We start from the raw sequence: 14,850 nt of genomic DNA on the forward strand, positions 1-14,850 counted from the left end.
CCAACTCGAAGAGATCATAAGCTTGAAGCTTGCCATGAAGAAATGTTGTGCAAGTTCAAGATGAGCCATCTCGAAGAGATTCTTTGCTTGACTCTTGCCATCCATATGGTGATCATGGATATGTGAAGATGCGTCGAAGAAGAAGCTCTCCCATGGTGGATTATGGGGGAGCAATCCATATGGTGATCATGGATATGTGAAGATGCGCCGAAGAAGAATCTCTCCCATGGTGGATTATGGGGGAGCAATCCACAAGACTTCGTCAAGCAAGCACAATCAAGAAAGGCGTTCCATCTTGTTGAGGTCAAGATCGTCATCATCGAGCTCAAGTGGAATGCGCAAGTATAAGGTTTGCTCTTGATAGGGTTTCTTTCTCACCGGCCTCATAGTGTAGTTGGAGACCGGTTTATAGTTTAGTTGCCGTACTATCAAGAGGGCTCTCGAGTGAGTAACTCGATCGTATCGTTCGGAGAGAGCTCAAACCTTTGCATCCTTGCATCATCTTTCTTGGTTGTTATTTGGATCTTATCCATGTGATGTTTTAGAGCTTGTGCTTATTCTCATGACAAGCTCTAGTTCATCGAAAACGGATTCCGCATGAATCACTTGTTGCGTTTTCGAGTATTGGAGTTTTTCTGCTTTCGTATTGAGAGGTTTCACTCTAAAATACATAGAAAAACCTACCCCACTTGTTCTTAAGCTTTTAACTCTTTGTGGGGTAGCTCTTGTCATCTTCTTTACAACAAAATTGGTTTCACCTAAATCCGAGTTTTAACTCAAGTTGTTGCATTTTCGAGGTTGGAGGTTTTACCGGCATGTATTTTTTAGATAGGTCAAACCTTTCATCATTTATTTCTATCCTACCTTACTGGACTATGATGGTTCCCTGCATGATCATGTAGAGCTTGTTACTAGCTTCGAAACGAGCCCAAGATCATCAAAATCGAAGTCCGGATGCAAAAGTTATTCAAGTTTCCGTGTTAAGCAGCTTGTTTAGGCCGGATAGTTCGGCCGGAGTATCCGGGCCGGATATTCCGGAACTATCCGGCCCCTGACTTCGGCAAGGACCTGAGGACTTGCCGCTCAAATAGACCGGACATTTCGCACGCAATAGTATACCGGTTTTGTCCAAGGCGGATTATCCGGGACGCTCTCTGTCCGGCTCTGGCGTGGAGTTGACGTGGGAGATAGAAATCTTTGTGGTGTAACTTTTGTTCAGATCCCCGGCAACGGCGCGCAGTAAATTTGCTTGATGCGTGTAGCCGACATCGTCCGTTGGGAACCCCAAGAGGAAGGTGTGATGCGCACAATGCAGGCAAGTTTCCTAGCAAGAAACCAAGGTTTAATCGAACCAAGGGAGTCAAGAAGCACGTTGAAGGTTGATGGCGACGGGATGTAGTGCTGGCGCAACACCGTGAGATTCCAGGCGCCAACGTGGAACCTGCACAACACAACCAAAGTACTTTGCCCCAACGAAACAAGCTGAGGTTGTCAATCTCACCGGCTTGTCGTAACAAAGGATTAACCGTATTGTGTGGAAGATGATTGTTTGCAAGAAAACAAGAAAGAACAAGTATTGCATAGCACATTTGTATTTCAGCATAAAAGAATGGACCTGGGTCCACAGCTCACTAGAGGTGTCTCTCCCATAAGATAAAAGCATGTTGGGTGAACAAATTACAGTCAGGCACTTGACAAATAGAGAGGGCATAACAATGCACATACATGTCATGATAAGTACAAGTGAGATTTAATTGGGCATTACGACAAAGTACATAGACCGCCATCCAACCGCATCTATGCCTAAAAAGTCCACCCTTCAAAGTTATCATCCGAACCCTTCCAGCATTAAGTTGCAAAGCAACGACAATTGCATTAAGTATGGTGCGTAATGTAATCAATAACTACATCCCTGGACATAGCATCAATGTTTTATCCCTAGTGGCAACAAGACAACCACAACCTTAGAACTTTCGTCACTGTCCTGCGTGTCACATGAGGCATGAACCCACTATCGAGCATAAATACTCCCTCTTGGAGTTAAGAGCAAAAACTTGGCCAGAGCCTCTACTAATAACGGAGAGCATGCAAGATCATAAACAACACATATGTAATAACTTGATAATTAACATAACATGGTATTCTCTATCCATCGGATCCCGACAAACACAACATATAGCATTACAGTATAGATGATCTTGATCATGTTAGGCAGCTCACAAGATCCAACAATGAAGCACAATGAGGAGAAGACAACCATCTAGCTACCGCTATGGACCCATAGTCCAGGGGTGAACTACTCACTCATCACTCCGGAGGCGACCATGGCGGTGAAGAGTCCTCCGGGAGATGAATCCCCCTCCCAGCAGGTGCCGGAGGAGATCTCCGAATCCCCCGAGATGGGATTGGCGGCGGCGGCGTCTCCGGGAAGGTTTTCCGTATCGTGGTTCTTCGCATCGTGGGTTCTCGCGACGGAGGCTTTAGGCAGGCTGAAGGGCAACGTGGGGGCCACACGAGGGCCCCACACCACAGGTCGGCGCGGCCAGCGCCCGGGCCGCGCCGCCCTATGGTGGCGGCGCCTCGTGGCCCCACTTCGACTCTCTTCGGTCTTCCGGAAGCTTCGTGGCAAAATAGGACCCCGGGCTTTGATTTCGTCCAATTCCGAGAATATTTCGTTACTAGGATTTCTGAAACCAAAAACAGCATAGTACAAAGCAACTCGGCTCTTCGGCATCTTGTTAATAGGTTAGTTCCGTAAAATGCACGAATATGACATAAAGTGTGCATAAAACATGTAGGTATCATCAATAATATGGCATGGAACATAAGAAATTATCGATACGTCTGAGACGTATCAGCATCCCCTAGCTTAGTTCTCGCTCGTCCCGAGCAGGTAAAACGATAACAAAGATAATTTCTGAAGTGACATGCCATCATAACCTTGATCATACTATTTGTAAACATATGTAATGAATGCAGCGATCAAAACAATGGTAATGACATGAGTAAACAAGTGAATCATAAAGCAAAGACTTTTCATGAATAGTACTTCAAGACAAGCATCAATAAGTCTTGCATAAGAGTTAACTCATAAAGCAATAAATCAAAGTAAAGGTATTGAAGCAACACAAAGGAAGATTAAGTTTCATCGGTTGCTTTCAACTTGTAACATGTATATCTCATGGATAATTGTCAACATAGAGTAATATAACAAGTGCAATATGCAAGTATGTAGGAATCAATGCACAGCTCCACACAAGTGTTTGCTTCTTGAGGTGGAGAGAGATAGGTGAACCGACTCAACATAAAAGTAAAAAGAATGGTCCTTCAAAGAGGAAAGCATCGATTGCTATATTTGTGCTAGAGCTTTTATTTTGAAAACATGAAACAATTTTGTCAACGGTAGTAATAAAGCATATGAGTTATGAAAATTATATCTTACAAGTTGCAAGCCTCATGCATAGTATACTAATAGTGCCCGCACCTTGTCCTAATTAGCTTGACTACCGGATCATTGCAATACACATGTTTTAACCAAGTGTCACAATGGGGTACCTCCATGCCGCTCGTACAAAGGTCTAAGGAGAAAGCTCGCATTTTGGATTTCTCGCTTTGATTATTCTCAACTTAGACATCCATACCGGGACAACATGGACAACAGATAATGGACTCCTCTTTAATGCATAAGCATGTGGCAACAATTATTATTCTCATATGAGATTGAGGATATATGTCCAAAACTCGAAACTTCCACCATGAATCATGGCTTTAGTTAGCGGCCCAATGTTCTTCTCTAACAATATGCATGCTCCAACCATTAAGGTGGTAGATCTCTCTTACTTCGTACAAGACGGACATGCATAGCAACTCACATGATATTCAACAAAGAATAGTTGATGGCGTCCCTGTAAACATGGTTATCGCACAACAAGCAACTTAATAAGAGATAAAGTGCATAAGTACATATTCAATACCACAATAGTTTTTAAGCTATTTGTCCCATGAGCTATATATTGCAAAGGTGAATGATGGAATTTTAAAGGTAGCACTCAAGCAATTTACTTTGGAATGGCTGGATAAATACCATGTAGTAGGTAGGTATGGTGGACACAAATGGCATAGTGGTTGGCTCAAGGATTTTGGATGCATGAGAAGTATTCCCTCTCGATACAAGGTTTAGGCTAGCAAGGTTATTTGAAACAAACACAAGGATGAACGTGCAGCAGAAACTCACATAAAAGACATATTGTAAACATTATAAGACTCTACACCGTCTTCCTTGTTGTTCAAAACTCAATACTAGATATTATCTAGACTCTAGAGAAACCAAATATGCAAACCAAATTAGCAAGCTCTAAGTGTTTCTTCATTAATGGGTGCAAAGTATATGATGCAAGAGCTTAAACATGAGCACAACAATTGCCAAGTATCAAATTATCCAAGACATTTTAGAATTACTACATGTAGCATTTTCCAATTCCAACCATATAACAATTTAACGAAGAAGAAACTTCGCCATGAATACTATGAGTAGAGCCTAAGGACATACTTGTCCATATGCTACAGCGGAGCGTGTCTCTCTCCCACAAAGTGAATGCTAGGATCCATTTTATTCAAACAAAACAAAAACAAAAACAAACCGACGCTCCAAGCAAAGTGCATAAGATGTGACTGAATAAAAATATAGTTTCGTGGGAGGAACCCGATAATGTTGTCGATGAAGAAGGGGATGCCTTGGGCATCCCCAAGCTTAGACGCTTGAGTCTTCTTAGAATATGCAGGGGTGAACCACCGGGCATCCCCAAGCTTAGAGCTTTCACTCTCCTTGATCATATTGTATCATACTCCTCTCTTGATCCTTGAAAACTTCCTCCACACCAAACTCGAAACAACTCATTAGAGGGTTAGTGCACAATAAAAATTAACATGTTCAGAGGTGACACAATCATTCTTAACACTTCCGGACATTGCATAAAGCTACTCGGACATTAATGGATCAAAGAAATTCATCCAACATAGCAAAAGAGGCAATGCGAAATAAAAGACAGTAATCGTCAAAACAGATACAGTCCGTAAAGATGGATTTTATTAGGGCACCAGACTTGCTCAAATGAAAATGCCCAAATTGAATGAAAGTTGCGTACATATCTGAGGATCACTCACGTAAATTGGCTTAATTTTCTGAGTTACCTACAGAGAATTAGACCCATATTCGTGACAGCAAAGAAATCTGTCTACTAGCAGTAATCCAAATCTAGTATTTACTTTACTATCAAAGACTTTACTTGGCACAACAAAACATAAAACTAAGATAAGGAGAGGTTGCTACAGTAGTAAACAACTTCCAAGACTCAAATATAAAACAAAAATACCGTAGTAAAAACATGGGTTGTCTCCCATAAGCGCTTTCTTTAACGCCTTTCTGCCTAGGCGCGTAAAGTGTATACTCAAGTGTTATCAAAGGGTGGTGCATCTACAAGCCTGGGTTTGGAGTTTTCTCAACCATGCATAATATATTGGATACATAAGTTTCAGCTGCTCTCCTTTTCATTAGTCTTGGGCTTGCTACTCTCATCGAACAAATTTTCAGTGAACAAGCCAAGCATAGTTATTTTCTAGTGCATCATTCATAGCTAGGAGTTTACATGGTATTGGTGCTTTGATCTCCCCACCATCATTAGTATTATTAGTGTACCTTATTCTATCCATGTCCATTTTTTCAAGGAGACCAACAAAATTAGTATGAGAACCAAGCATATTAAATTTAGCAAAGACCTTTCTAGCCTCTCTTGCTAGACCACCAAATTCTCTAAGAAGGGTTTCTAAAACAAAATCTTTCTTTCCCCTCTTCCATATCACCGAGTGTAAGAAACATATGTTGGATTATAGGATTGAGATTAACAAATTTAGTTTCCAACATGCGAACTAAAGCAAGAAGCAGCAATTTCATAAGTAGGAGCAAGTTCTACCAAGTGTCTATCTTCAAAATCTTCAACGTACTAACATGATCGAAAAATTCTTCTATATTGTTTCTCCCAATTATAGACCCGCGTCCTACCGGTATGTCTTTTGTGGTAAAATTAAAAGGAAACATGATGAATCAAGTAAAGTAAATGCAAGTAACTAATTTTTTTGTGTTTTTGATATAGCAAACAAGACAAGAAATAAAGTAAAGCTAGCAACTAATTTTTTTGTGTTTTGATATAATGCAGCAAACAAAGTAGTAAATAAAATAAAGCAAGACAAAAACAAAGTAAAGAGATTGGGAAGTGGAGACTCCCCTTGCAGCCGTGTCTTGATCTCCCTGCAGAACGGCGCTCAGAAATTTGTTGCTGGCGTGGAGTTGACGTGGGAGTATAGAAATCTTTGTGGTGTAACTTTTCTTCGAATCCCGGCAACGGCGCTCGTAAATTTGCTTGATGCGTGTAGTTGACACGTCCGTTGGGAACCCCAAGAGGAAGGTGTGATGCGCACAGCGGCAAGTTTCCTCAGTAAGAAACCAAGGTTTAATCGAACCAAGTAGGAGTCAAGAAGCACGTTGAAGGTTGATGGCGGCGGGATGTAGTGCGGCGCAACACCAGCAGATTCCGGCGCCAACGTGGAACCCGCACAACACAACCAAAGTACTTTGCCCCAACGAAACAGATGAGGTTGTCAATCTCACCGGCTTGTTGTAACAAAGGATTAACCGTATTGTGTGGAAGATGATTGTTTGCAGAGAAAACAGTAAAGAACAAGTATTGCAAGCAGATTTGTATTTCAAGATAAAAGAATGGACCGGGGTCCACAGTTCACTAGAGGTGTCTCTCCCATAAGATAAAAGCATGTTGGGTGAACAAATTACAGTCGGCAATTGACAAATAGAGAGGGCATAACAATGCACATACATGTCATGATAAGTACAGTGAGATTTAATTGGGCATTACGACAAAGTACATAGACCGCCATCCAACTGCATCTATGCCTAAAAAGTCCACCTTCAGGTTATCATCCGAACCCCTCCAAGTATTAAGTTGCTAACAACGTGACAATTGCATTAAGTATTGGCGCGTAATGTAATCAATAACTACATCCTCGGACATAGCATCAATGTTTTATCCCTAGTGGCAACAACGACATCCATAACCTTAGGGGTTTCTCGTCACTCCCCTGCATTCACTGGAGACATGAACCCACTATCGAGCATAAATACTCCCTCTTGGAGTTACTAGCATCAACTTGGCCAAAGCCTCTACTAATAACGGAGAGCATGCAAGATCATAAACAACACATAGGTAATAACTTGATAATTAACATAACATGGTATTCTCTATCCATCGGATCCCGACAAACACAACATATAGCATTACGTATAGATGATCTTGATCATGTTAGGCAGCTCACAAGATCCAACAATGAAGCACAATGAGGAGAAGACAACCATCTAGCTACTGCTATGGACCCATAGTCCAGGGGTGAACTACTCACTCATCACTCCGGAGGCGACCATGGCGGTGAAGAGTCCTCCGGGAGATGAATCCCCTCTCCGGCAGGGTGCCGGAGGAGATCTCCAGAATCCCCCGAGATGGGATTGGCGGCGGCGGCGTCTCGGGAAGGTTTTCCGTATCGTGGTTCTTCGTACTGGGGTTTCGCGACGGAGGCTTTAAGTAGGCGGAAGGGCAACGTGGGGGGCCACACGAGGGCCCCACACCATAGGTCGGCGCGGCCGCGGCTCGGCCGCGCCGCCCTATGGTGGCGGCGCCTCGTGGCCCCACTTCGACTCCTCTTCGGTCTTCCGGAAGCTTCGTGGCAAAATAGGACCCCGGGCGTTGATTTCGTCCAATTCCGAGAATATTTCGTTACTAGGATTTCGAAACCAAAAACAGCGTAAAACAAAGAATCGGCTCTTCGCATCTTGTTAATAGGTTAGTTCCGTAAAATGCACGAATATGACATAAAGTGTGCATAAAACATGTAGGTATCATCAATAATGTGGCATGGAACATAAGAAATTATCGATACGTCTGGAGACGATATCACCCTACTTCACCCTGAAGTTGGTGTGAGACTGGGCTGGAGGTTCCGACCAAAATGACCGAAAGTTCCGGTTTTCACGAGTTTTATGTATAACCCGGGCAGATTTCTCTTGCCCTATTTAAGGGGGTCCTTCCTCCTCAAAGTCTCCTCATCCGCTTGAGCTCGTTTTTGCCCCTTCTACTATGTTGACCTTCTTGGAGCTTGCTATCTCCCTCTCCCTCCCATGAATCTTGCATCTATTTGAGAGAAAGATAGAGGAGATCTAGATCTACATCTTCACCAATCAAATCCTCTCTTGTGAGGGGAATCTCATTAGATCTAGATCTTGGAGAAATTTGGTGTTCCTCCTCCTATTTGTTCTTCCTCTCTTATCCCCGCAATAGCTTTTGTAGCTTTGTTGAATTTGAAAGAGAAGTACTTGAGCATCTTTGTGGTGTTCTTGCCATTGCATTTGGTGCATCGTGTTTGAGTTCTCCACTGTGATTCGTGTAAGTGAAAGCAAGAAAGTTGTTACTCTTGGGTTCTTGGAACCCTAGGACGGATTTGAGGCCTTTGTGGCGATTTCTTGGGAGCCTCCAATTAAGTTGTGGATGCGTGCCCCAAGCTTTGTGTAAGGCCCGGTTTCCGCCTCGAAGGAAATCCCTAGTGGAACCGTGACTCTAGGCCTTTGTGGCGAGGGTCACCTGAGATTTAGGTGAGGCGCCTTCGTGCGCGTTTCGGTGTGTGGTGTGAGTACCGCATCTTGGGGTGAGGCCTTTGTGGCGCTGGTGTGCATCGAGCAACCACACCTCCAAGGTGAGCCTCTTGTGGCGTTCTCGGGAGCACTAAGCCACCGCACCTCTCCACCGGAGATTAGCACTCGCAAGAGTGTGAACTCCGGGGATAAATCATCGTCTTCCGCGTGCCCTCGGTTATCTCTATACCCGAGCTCTTTACTTATGCACTTTACCTTGTGATAGCCATCGTGCTTGAAGTTATATATATCTTGCTATCACATATTGCTTGTCTTGCGCATAAGTTGTTGGTGCACATAGGTGAACCATTGCAGAATAAGTTGTTGGTGCACATAGGTGAACCATAGTATATAGGCTTTGGGCTTGACAAAGTAAACGCTAGTTTTATTCCGCATTTGTTAAGCCCATCTCGTAAAAGTTTTAAATCGCCTATTCACCCCCCTCCCCCACCTCTAGGTGACATCCGTGTCCTTTCACTCCCTAGACCCTAGGGGCCCTCACCACCGGCGGTCCGAAGATCCGCCGCCAGGAGGGCGATCCCATCGCGCAGGACACCGATCCGCCACCGTGGAGACGTCCACGCCGCCGCACACCCGCGGTAGCCTGATGCCGGAGCCGCCGGAGACGCATGTCGCCACCACCAGGGGAGCCGCCATTGTGCGAGGGGACTTAGCCCCACTGTTCTCACACCGTCGCCGCCGGTGGCTCTGCTCTATCCCGCTGGGCCTGCCCGCGCGGCGGCGGCGAGGCGAAGGAGAGATTGGTGGGCAGGCGGCCGTGCGGGCGGAGGTCGCCCCGAGTCGCCTAGGGTTAGGCGACACGAGGGGGTTATTCAGTTGCGTCTTTGTATCCTCTTCAAGGTGCTCATACCTGATGTGTATGCCGGGATCGAGTTCGAGTGCTAGCGCCGCTCTCATGTCTGGACACACCAATATTCTTCTAAACCTCCAAGTTGCATTTCTTTTATTGTAATCAGCAGTTACTATTCAAATATTTACACTCACATAATATTAACTACTCCCTCCGCTCCATAATAAGTGTCTTGATTTTAGTTCAAGAACTAAAACCATGGATCGGAGGGAGTATAAAATTCTAAGAAGTATTTCACAATAATTCTGGCAATATTCATTTGATATTCTGATGCTAATTATTTTCTTAGATGATCAATACTACAAAGTTTTTAACCGATGAAAATTCTAAAGTACCTACATTTTGAATTAGAGGTACTTTTACAGCATGACGTTTAATAATTACGATGAATAAATTTTAGATAATTATTTTCTTATATGAATGTTGTTAGATATGCACTGTATTTTGTTGAATATAATTTAGACACATGCATTTTTACCAAAAATATGTACCCTTGCGTGCTACAGAAAGAAATTGAATATAGAGATATTTTCTATAACGACATAGAGAAGTCTCCAAAAAATGCTATTATTTAGAGCTTAGATGTTCACACAAAAATTTAGAAGGTTACAACTATTAAAACCATGACCACGCACACATAAAATTCATAATTATTTGAGGTGTGTAGCATATATTTAAATGCATTTTGTTTTCCTCATTAACATATTTGACTTGAACCCCAATCACATGTGATCTGTAAGGCGGAAACATCGACAATGGCGATGAAGCTAAGGTAGGAGATCATGGTAGGTTGGTTAAAGATTGCGAGGCGGAAGCATCCATAATGGCGGCAAAGCAAATGATGAAAATCTTGGTAGGTTAGTTGAGGTTGCGAGGCAAAAGCATCAATAATGGCCACAAAGTTAGGGAAAGGGATCGTGCTGAGTTGGTTAAGTAGCACAACCCACGACATCAAAGTGACTGGTAGCTACTGTCCAAGGTAGAAGACATTGCCTAGTGTTGGAAAATGTTAGTGTTATAGGTGAAGTTTTTTTTAATTGCGAGACATGTTGTTTTAGATCGAGCACTTGATATGATGCCAGTCATGGAGCATGTGGGCATATGCACCTGGTCGCATGGCCTCGTACTAGGAGGGGGTATAGGCCCAAGGGTAGAACGAAGCAAGCATCGATACTTAAAGGGGATTGAGGCGGACAAAGGAGGTGGTAGAAACAACGAGAAACCGCACCGGAGTAAATCCTTCTTTGGTTCTTCCTCTCTATCCTATCTTCTCCCGTGTATCCCTTACTTTTCCTGCGAGCTACTTGTCCTCCATAGCGGCGATATCTAGTGGGACCGTAACACAAGTCATGCCGAGCAAAAGGTGAAGATGTTGCAGAAGCGGCGATCCAAGGCTAGACGAAGCAGGTTCTAGTAAGAAGGTGACTTAAAAGAAAGAAAGAAAAGGTTGACATAGATTTCATTGTCTTAAAATTATATTTGGTTTACAAAAACAGTCATCTTCGGTGCCATAGTTTTTATTTCGATAGAAGACAAGGCACAGTGAAGAAAGCAGACGTCACGTGAGGTCAGTTTCGTCTTGTCAACGAATTGATGCGAGCAGGGGAGCAGGGGTAGAGCCGTCATTTCGCCAGTCGCCAGCTCCGCTTCTAGTGTCGACTCGACCGTTGGCGCAACGTTCCAATTTCTTTTTCTTCTCCTCCGCTCACGGCACGCTCTCCTTCCTTCTTTACCGTTGCGCGACCAGCAGCTGGCTCCAGAAACACACCGATCACCTGACCCCCGCCGCCGCCCCCATCTCGACCTTCCCAACGTCCTTCCACGGCGCAGCCCAGCCGGAGAAGTTCTTGCAGCCGGCCGGGAAACCTCCGTTCTATTCTATTCGCCTCGTACTCTCGCCCAGGTAATCAATCAACCTGTACCCATCGCGATCTTGCTTGTTCGGTTCCCCTGTTCTATACTGCTTCAATTTTGCAAAAGATTGGCGGAATTCGCCCTGTCCTGGCAATCGATGTAGCGGTTTCGCCTAGTATCTTGGTTCAGGATCGGGCAGACGATCTTGTCACCTGATTCAGATTGCACTTCTTCTTTCCCACCAGATCCCCGGCCGCCATGACGACGCTGTCGACGGGCGTGCTCCAGAAGCTGCAGGACGGGATGAAGTCAGGCACGCCAAAGCCCATCGGCGAGCACCGCACGGCGGTGCTGCAGGTGACGGACATCGTGCCGGCGGACATGGACGACAAGGACCTGTTCCCCGCGGCACGGCCGCTTCTACCTCAAGGTCTCCGACTCCTCGCACTCCATCTACGTCACGCTGCCGCCGGCGCAGGCGGACCTGGTGCTCAGCAACAAGCTCCACGTGGGCCAGCTCGTGCACGTCGACCGCCTCGACCCCGGCTCCCCCGTCCCGGTCATCGTCGGCGCCCGCCTGCTCCCCGGGCGCCACCCGCTCGTCGTCGGCACGCCCGAGCCGGGCAAGAAGGCCGCACCGCGGAGGGGGTCGTGGGGCCTCGAGAACCACGGCGCCGCCGGGGTGCTCGCCTCGCCCAAGGTTGTCAGCGTCAGGCCCACCGCGCTTGATTTTGGGGATCGGACGCCGGTCAAGGAGAGGCCCTCGCCGTCGGCGCGCGGGTCGGTATCGGTGAGGAAGAGCACCGGCGTCATGCCCAGGATGGTGAGCAGGTGCAGGAGCTTCGTCGCCGACAGGGGTGACCCTCCTCCGTCCAAGATCCCTAGGAGCCCATTCCCAGCTGTATGTGTGTTTCTCTGCCTGAACTGAACATCCTCAATTGCAGAACTGAATTGAACTTTCCCCAAATTTTGCTTGATTCTGAAGATGAACTGTTTGTGTGTTTGTGCAGGAGAAGAGCTCGGTGAGCTGCACGGCTTCACGGGTGATGAGCAGAAGGGTAAGGGAGGAAGAACCCTCCTCACCGGGCTCCGACGACGACACCGCGACGTCCTCCAAGAAGAGGCTGTCGTCGATCGCTCGTGTGCCAGTGCCGGCGAAGCTCAACGCACTCGGCAAGGTACGTTGTTGTCATAGATTTAACTGTGAAAATCGACTGTGGTCTGATTGCCAGCAGTGAAGCTGGGCTTGTCACTGGTTTCATGCATCTAGCTGCTGCTTGAGTGCGTGTGCCTGAATTCCGAACTGAACCGATGCGTGAAAAATGTCATTTCAGGAAGCCATGGAGCAGAGGGAGCAGGCTCAGAAGGTGGCGCTGGAGGCGCTGCGCAACGCGTCGGCAACGGAGAACGTATTTAGGATCTACAAGTATGTCAATCTTGTACCTCAGTCCTTGTGGCAATTTGACAATGCATCGATGTGAGCTTACCAGAATTATGTTTTGTCATCTGTCAGGATGTTCTCTGATGTGAGCAAGACGGCGAGGGCGGACGCGCCGGCGGCATGCTTCGACGGCTTCCTGAGCTTCCACCAGGAGGCGGTGCAGGCCGTGGCCGACATCGAGTCCATCCAGGCGGCCACCTCGATGGCCGCCACCGCGGCAGGCACGAGCGACGAGCCCCCAGCCGCCGCAGCCGAGGAGGCGGCGCCGCCGAACGTCCTGCAGGAGATCGCCCAGAACAGGGCTGCGACGCCGAAGAGGCGAGGCCTGCTCGGGTTCGGAGGAGTGTCCAAGTCGGTGTCCTTCGCGCCTGGCACACTGCTGGACCCTTCCTCGCGGCAGGACGGTGGCCGGAGCTCGAGCGCCAGCAGGAAGTGCCTCGCCGCGGACAAGCCCGACGACAAGAGATCGTCTGCTCCTGTGGGGGCGGCGGTGGCGCACTCGGCTCTGGGCTCGTCGCTGAAGATGGCGAAACAGATGCAGGCCGAGGCTGGGAGCTGGTTTATGGAGTTCCTGGAGGCCGCGCTGGAGACCGGCCTGAAGAAGAGGAATAGCAGCAAGGCCTCGTCGGCGGCGGGGCAGAGCGGCGGCGGATGTCCGCAGTCGCTGATGCTCAGGGTGATCAACTGGGTGGAGATGGAGCAGAGCGGCGGGGAGAGCCGGAAGGCCGGGCACCCCAGGGCGGCCGCCGTGGCCAGGAAGCTCAGGATCAAGGCCAAGAACCCCTGATTCCTTTGCTCGCAAGATGATCGTGTTTGTAGTAGGAATTGGTGGGTGTTTGTGCTTTTGTGATAGGAACAATTGTAGAAGAGAGTTGGATCATCCACCTGTTGGTGTATGAATCACATGTATGAATCACAAATTCGTTATTCTTTCGGAAATGATTTCTATTTCATCGTTGTTCGCTTACAGAAGCAATTTGCAAATTTCTATTGGAAAAAGGAAATAAGAACATCGCAGTATGCAGAACTTGAAATGCACAGCTCACTCCAGAAAGCCACAACCCCTCATCACTGGAGGTGAGCTCGCCATTGCTGGTGCACCCAGCAAGGTATGTGATCAAATTTCAGCACCCAGCAAGTAGATGCATCGGGACAGAGACAAGCAAACTACTGCAGAACTTCAAAATGCCAGTATTCCTGCAAGTTGATCAAGGGGGAAACAACTCATTTGGAACACACAGCTAGCTCTCCAGCTATTTTTTCATTCTCCTGTCAAAAGTTTCCCTGATACATTATAAGAATAGGTATGTTCACTACTTCAAAAAAAAAAAGAATAGGTATGTTCACTATTTTCTCTTTGACAACTGCATACATATTGTTCACAACATAAACAAATTGACTCTATTCTGGAAGAAAAACGGCTACTTGCATCCCCAAAAAACCAATACTCCTCCTGCCACTAGCTTTGGTTCATTATTTTTCTGCAAAAGAGACCAATAGTTGAGTGAATAACAAATCCTGTAAACTGCAGACAGAAAAGCAGATCAGTCATACTAATATTATGAATACAGTAGTTCAAATGCAGCTATCTCATGCAAAGGAAAGAAAGTGGGGAGCCTCAAGTCCAGCGAAGCATACAAAACTCAATTACACTCATAGACATCCGAAATTTCCCATTCCCCAGTTCTGAACAAGAACCATAATAGGGATTTCACTGGAAATGACGATTCAAGTGAGAAGTTGTTACCAAAATATCTCTGTGCGAAATAGGCAGCAAGGATAGAACTACTGAACGAGACAACAGGGCACGGACTAATTAGAAGAAATTTCCTACGACCAACTAGAGATTCTCTTGACAGGAAATAGCAGGAGCTCTGCTTTTGCTTATAATATAGTAAAGGGAAAACTGTACAAAGACTGAGAGAAGTGTAGATG

General features: G+C 46.2%; 1 pseudogene; it reads left to right on the plus strand.

Annotated features, from left to right (window-relative positions):
* The first annotated feature begins 11,732 nt into the window (after positions 1 to 11,732).
* Positions 11,733 to 13,814, plus strand: LOC124668559 (annotated as a pseudogene).
* The last annotated feature ends 1,036 nt before the right edge of the window (positions 13,815 to 14,850 follow it).

This window comes from Lolium rigidum, chromosome 6 (genome assembly GCF_022539505.1).
Source record: "Lolium rigidum isolate FL_2022 chromosome 6, APGP_CSIRO_Lrig_0.1, whole genome shotgun sequence".
NCBI lineage: Eukaryota > Viridiplantae > Streptophyta > Magnoliopsida > Poales > Poaceae > Lolium > Lolium rigidum.